Source organism: Leptonychotes weddellii, chromosome 14, assembly GCF_054177405.1.
Source record: "Leptonychotes weddellii isolate Sample4059 chromosome 14, ASM5417740v2, whole genome shotgun sequence".
NCBI lineage: Eukaryota > Metazoa > Chordata > Mammalia > Carnivora > Phocidae > Leptonychotes > Leptonychotes weddellii.
In genome coordinates, this window is record NC_138382.1 from 6,223,923 (window position 1) to 6,229,922 (window position 6,000).

The 6,000-nt window shown below is 43.5% G+C and overlaps 1 protein-coding gene across 6 annotated transcripts in view; it reads left to right on the top strand.

Moving 5' to 3' along the window:
• The window catches only part of GLIS3 (GLIS family zinc finger 3), a 445,030-nt gene that overhangs the window by 337,769 nt on the left and 101,261 nt on the right, over positions 1 to 6,000 (top strand). The gene's annotated exons all lie outside the window — the stretch shown is intronic.

Consider the following 6,000-nt stretch of genomic DNA (forward strand, 5'->3'; position numbering starts at 1 on the left):
ATGCAATCCCTTTCTTTATTCTTTTTTCTTGCTCTAGTTCTTTTGTTTATTTTCTCTTCTTTTAAAAAAAAAATCCCATTAAACTGTGTGTTATTATCAACCTGAGGGTAGTTTAATGATCCCTAGAACTTTATTTCTCAAAGGATAATCTTTGAACACTCAACACTTTTAGAAGAGTCGCCTAGGAGACCGGTAAGAATGCACCACCTTGGGCCTTGCTCCACACCTACTGAATCAGAATCTGCATTTTAACAAGATGCCTGGGTGACTTGGGGGACTCATGAAACCTCAAGCCAGGGAGCACTGTCCTAGAAGGAGACTTGGAAAGCTCGGCTGAATCCGTGAGGTGGATTTCTCACCTCCTCTCAGATGTGTGATGTGGCCCCTGCCCTCAGCTCCCTGCCCTCTCCCTCATTTACACCTTTGGCAGGCATGCCTGTGATTCAAGTGGACTTGAACTCTTGGTCTTATTGTAGAAGTCACCTTGACTGTATCCACGGCATTGGAAATATCTGCCAGCCTTTCCACCCATGCCTTTCACCTCCCGTCATCTTTGAGCCGTAAGGAGAAGATGGGGACCAGCTATAATCCATCAGTCCGTTCCCTGAGCTGCCAGCCGACCGCACCATGGCCACACTAATGGGATTAATTGGTCTTGACCAATGAAATTGTAAAAGTGTATACCTCCAAGGGTCATAAATACTGAGCCTTAATTGAAATCAAATGTATATTTTTTAAAAAGCATGTCCAGCATCCTAGACTCCTTTCTGTTTGAGTTTTGTTGACGTTAGTGATGGTACAGAAACCTGATCAGGAAAGGTTTGCTGTTACTACTGCTTTTTTTTTTTTGGTTTCTTTTTAAGATTTTATTTATTTGCGAGAGAGAGAATGAGAGAGAGAGAGCATGAGAGGGGGGAGGGTCAGAGGGAGAAGCAGACTCCCTGCCGAGCAGGGAGCCCGAGTATTACTGCTTTGAACACCCAAGTATGCTTCTCAGTATGTTACGTAGCTGATTAGGGGAGGGAATAATATTCTACTTGATTATTGGTTACACATATGGAATAAATCCTATTTTAATGGTGTCTAATGAGCCTTTCATTTTCAGAACCTTACACAAAAGCCTCTAATAGAAAGGGAAAGTAATATTTCAAAGGTCATCTTAATACCCCTTAATGTCAACAATCTGTAATCAAGCCAATATATATGGATGGTGATTACAGTCCAGTTGTGATCCTTTAAATATGAAATAATCTCCTAAATTAGCAAAATGGTGTAAGCTAAGGTTCTCTGGGTTTGAGGCAATTTATCCTTTTTAAAGTTTGTTACTTGCAAACAGCCTCGGAGTTAGAGATCATTCTCAGAGTGAGGCTTCACGCAATGCAGTATTTCCAAACCCCTCGAGATTTAAGGTTCTGTCACTTCCAGTTTCATGCATTGTTCTTGTGTGTTCTGTAAAGTCGCCGAAATGTGCAAATGGAAAGTTATGGCTCCCCTTCTGTGCTTTTTCTCAGCAGGGGAGTGTACTGGGCACTAGAAGTGTGGGCTGCGTTGCTGGTCAGGAGGCCGCTGAGGGGGCTTATAGGCAGTACCTCTTTCAGAACCATCTGTCTGCTGGGCAGCCGATTACGAAGTCAGGAGCTGTGTGGACTCTCTAGTGCGAGACTGGCATTCTGAAACGTCACGCCATTCGCGGCGTGAATAGAGATGACGCGCCCTTACCCCCCGCCCTCACCGGGAGATGTTCCTTTTCGGGCCAGCGCGGCTACTAGTTCACGTAGCTCTTGCCGCAGTTAGAAGTGGGTGAATCCCGCTGGGCACTTTACTTCTGCCAGGAGGTTTTTCCGAAGTAAATCAACAGTGGTTGCAATATGAATGGCATTCATGGATATAACATCAGAATCTCCTGGAGGGCTTGTTGACACCCAGATTGCTGGGTCCCCACCCCCAAGGTTCTGTTCTGTACTTCTGGGGGGGGCGGGGGGGCTGTATGTCCGACAGAGGCCTAGGGCACTGGGATGCTACTCGTTCCTGCAGCACCTCTTTGAGGAGCCCTGCTCAGCTGCATCAGTATGGATGCTGCCCAGCCATACACCTGACCTTGCATCCATCTTCCCATGAGTAAAGCTTGAGTTTCATTCATCTTGTTCCTCCCAGTGCCTAACACACATAATAGCCATGCGCAGAGGGCTTGCCCAATACTTGCTGGGGACAAAAAAAAAAAGAATGTTGTTTACATGAAATTACTAGTCTGTAATCAGATACCTGCCCCCCCCCCCCGCAACTCCCTCCCACATTATCATCCTGTATTTGTCTTTCTTCGGCATTCTGTGTTTCCTCCTTCTGCTGCCCCCTTGGATTCTGAGAGTTTGTTTTTCTCTTGTCTTTTTCCATATGACCTGTGTTTGAACCACAGGCAACCTCGGGCCTGGTGGTCTAGTTCTACTAGCCCTTGGTGCCTGGGTCTACAGCAAGTCGGGGAAGGAGGGGGACCTGAGAGGGGCCTGTTGGTCAAGTTTTGTATAAGGCCAGGTTGGTGACAGTGGCACAAAGCAGTCAGGTGACACTTGGGACTTAAGATCTCAGGATGGACCTTGCACAATAGGAACCTTGATGAGAAAGCCTTTGGCTAAACCCAAGGAAATGCTCTTTCTGTGGTTCTTGCTTTCCTAGTTTCAGATGTTTATTCGCAAGGCGAAACTCACTCATTAAAGGTTTGGAAAACATGAAAAAAACCCCAGTAATATGGAAAAAGGCATCCATTTGCCCAGACACCCAAAGCATCCAGTTTGGGAGTATGTTGTAACAGTCTTTTATATTTCTATCTCAATGTTAGTTTATTTTTAATGCATTTGCATTTAGCTGAATTTATAAATCTAGGAGTAAAATTGCCCCAAGGGAAAGGAAATTCTTGTGTTGAATTACAGGGTTATTCCCATAATGAATGATAATGATTCGTTACACAATTGTTTGCTTTCAAGTTTCATCCAGACCCCATTAGAAAAATGAATAGCCCCTCCTTCCTCTTCTTGCAGAATTGTCGGTGTGGTGAGTTCAGTCAGGTGTGGTGCTCTCCCGACTGCCCTGAGGTGTTGGGTGCAAGGCCCCCCATGGAGCCCTGTGTCAGTTCCTCAGTGTCTGACTTTCCCGGTTTGGGGTTCATGGTTTCAAGTGAATTTCTCCATCAAGAGTGAGTGGGTGGTATATATTATGAGCCCCTGAGTCCGAGAAATTGCCTTTCTCTTGCCTTTATTCGTACAACCCGGTGGGTCAAACCCCTTCACTCTTGGTCTCTTCCCCTGACACTCCTCCAGTGCAAGCACTGCAGACCCTGGAACCTTCCAGACTTTCCTGCTGCAGAGGAGACCTGTGACATCAGCTGGGTTTTCTTGATTTTTACAGACAATCTTTTGATTGTCGTTTTCAGTCTGGGTGCTCATGTTTTCCTCCCATCTTTGCTCTTTCAAAACGGTCAGGATGTTCTGAGATGTAGTTCACTTTTCACTCATTTCCATGGGATGCAGCAAGCCTTTTGGTCTTTGATCACTCTTTCTGCTAATAGTAATAATAGTAATTAATTGACTCTAACTGGACATTTTACTGAACATTTACACAGGCATTGAACAGGAGAGAACATGGAAATGCCAGTCTAACATCCAATTAATGTCTGATCAAGTGGATGGTTTGAATTAGTTCGAGGACGTGTGTGAGATCCCTCTAGTTCCTCTGTGGTAGATCTGGGGGTCTTGTTTGTCTGGTGCTCACAGAAACCTCATTCGTCTATTCTAAAGTGGCTCCCCACCCCCACGTTGGTGCCTAGACAATGCAGCCTTCCCTCTGACCGGGATCTGGGATGACTTGTACGAGGGAGTGGAGGCTGGGACCTCCCCAGGTCTGGGTCTGCACCCTGGAGCTGGCCCTGGCACGACATCCATCCTACAAAAGAGCCTTGCTGGGAACCAGACTATGGGCTTGAGACGTCCGAAACCACAAGTTCATTTCAGACCTAAGTGTGATCAACCAGGAGACTCTAAGTCAAATCAACTGAGCTCCAGCAGTTTGCTCCAAGTGGCCCTTCAGAGAGAACCTTAAAACCAGAGGTTTGGTCGGCAGAGGCCTCTTAGCCATGAATTGGGGGTTGACTGTGAGCCCCTTTCTTCTCAAATTTGAGACCCCCTTGGAAACCTGCAGAAATAAGCCACTTAACCCCTCTCTCCCTCGAGCAGTGTATCATTATATGCCTTTTACTCTGTTGAAAAAGTTGTGGCTTTGTCAGCAATCATCTTCTGTTCAGGCTAAATTTATTTTTATGTGAAATAGAAATCAGGAAAACACCAAAATTATTTTAAGCAAAATATCAAAATTGAAATAAACCAACATATGTCTGCGAAACATGTATAACTCTCAATCAAAAATAAGTGCAACTTTCATAAATTTCTTAAAATAGTCTAGCATGCAAAATCTGGACGACTTAAATAGATGGAGTTATGACATGGTTGGTTATTCTTTCTCCTTGGTCCATCCGTTCCTTAAACCTGGCCAGTTCTGGACCGTCCCTTCATGAACGGTATACTCTGTCCTCCATCATCTATTGTAATAAGCAGAGAACCGAGGGATTTTATAAAATGTCTTGTAGTAAGGTTGAATAATACTGCCAATTTCGAATGGAAACCATCTTGAATTTACCTTCTTTACTTCTGTTCTACCCCCTGCCCCCCACATTCCTCTCTAAGAAGTGAGGTGTTTTTTTTTTTTAATTGTTATAAACACTGTTTCCATATTCCTAAATTTCCTTTGCAGTGGGAACTCAAATGGGATGAAAATTGTTAAAGTGACAACAGTATTCCGGGGCTTACTACCGAAGAGAGTCACAGGATAAATGCCCAGCTCACATTTATGCCTCATTTACAGGCTTTCTGTAACACATTTTCTTTATTAGATTGTCACTTTCAGGATTGGAATCACCATGAGCCTCTAATATAGTCGCTGATATTTTTCCCACAGAAGACATGTAGAAAATAGTCCCGTCGATAAATATTATTGACAAACCAATAAAGCCTTTCTTGAAACCTTCAGCCTCTCATTTTCAATTCCTCTCTTCATGAACGAGGTAACATTTCTTAGAAAAACAAAAATAGGTAAAACTGTCACTTCATTTGGAAAACGTTCTCAGCACTACATGAATTATGTTCCAGTTCCTTTTTTAAAAGCACATTACAAACTTTTATCTCATTAGGCTTGGCATCACTGTGTACGCCAACAGAGTCACTCTTTGGGGAGTTGAGAGACTCCTTGAGATAGTTCAGAAAGTTTATGGTTGTGACGGCCTCACGGACACATGCCTTTTGCATCCTGGACTCTTGGATCTTCAGAAGCTCACTTTTATTCTCGTACATCACTTTGATTTTTTTTTTTTTTTTTAGTTTATTAGTTGTAAAAAGTTCCTTCCTGGTTCCTTCCATTTAGTCCAATTTGGAAATGGAAAAGTGTGTTAATTTTTAATAACTCTTTAAGACACGCATTACTGTATTTTTATTAACTGAGCCAGATGGTTCACAGCAAATTTTCTCTGACATAAGTAATCACAGAAATCAGTTTGGGACCTAGATCTGGTATGGAAAGTGGCATGTATATTAGTGGAAAAACGCAGTTCACATCATTATGTGGGTATTTTTAGAAGTCATATTTGTTACTGTTTGGATTTCATCTTATTTTTTTGTTTTGTCTTTTTTGTTTCAGGCTAAATACACACTAAGGACATTTTCTTCCCCCCGTCCCCCAGACCCAAACATTCAAGCTCCTTCTCTTTTTTTTTTTTTTAATGAGGGGAGGAGTTAGTGACTCTTGTTTTTTTTTTTTAAATTTATTTATTAGAGAGAGAGCGAGAGAGAGAGCGCAAGAGGGGGTAGGGTTAGAGGGAGAAGCAGACTCCCCGCCGAGCAGGGAGCCCGATGCGGGACTCGATCCCGGGACTCCGGGATCATGACCTGAGCCGAAGGCAGT